Below are 339 nucleotides of genomic sequence, written 5' to 3' on the forward strand. Positions count from 1 at the left end.
GGGGGGGGGGGGGGGAGAGAGCAGTGTATAGTAGAATCTGAGATGCCAAAGAAAGTGTTTAAGCTCTTTTTTTTTTTTTGAGTAGGTGGTATATTTTGAATGACTACCAGTTTATGTAAGAATTAGTCCCAAAAGAAAATTACTTTCCAATTTTGCAGGTTTCTGTCTATCTGTCTAACTCTCTCTGTCTCTCTCTCTCTCTCTCTTCTTTTGTCCCGTTCTCCTTCTCTTTTTCTCCAGCTCTTTCTTTCTAGTCTGTCTCTGTGGCTCTGTCTCTCTTTGTCTCTCCGTCTCTCTGTGTCTCTGTGTCTGTGTCTGTCTGTTTCTCTCAGTCTCTGG

This window comes from Gracilinanus agilis, chromosome 2, assembly GCF_016433145.1.
Source record: "Gracilinanus agilis isolate LMUSP501 chromosome 2, AgileGrace, whole genome shotgun sequence".
Lineage (NCBI taxonomy): Eukaryota > Metazoa > Chordata > Mammalia > Didelphimorphia > Didelphidae > Gracilinanus > Gracilinanus agilis.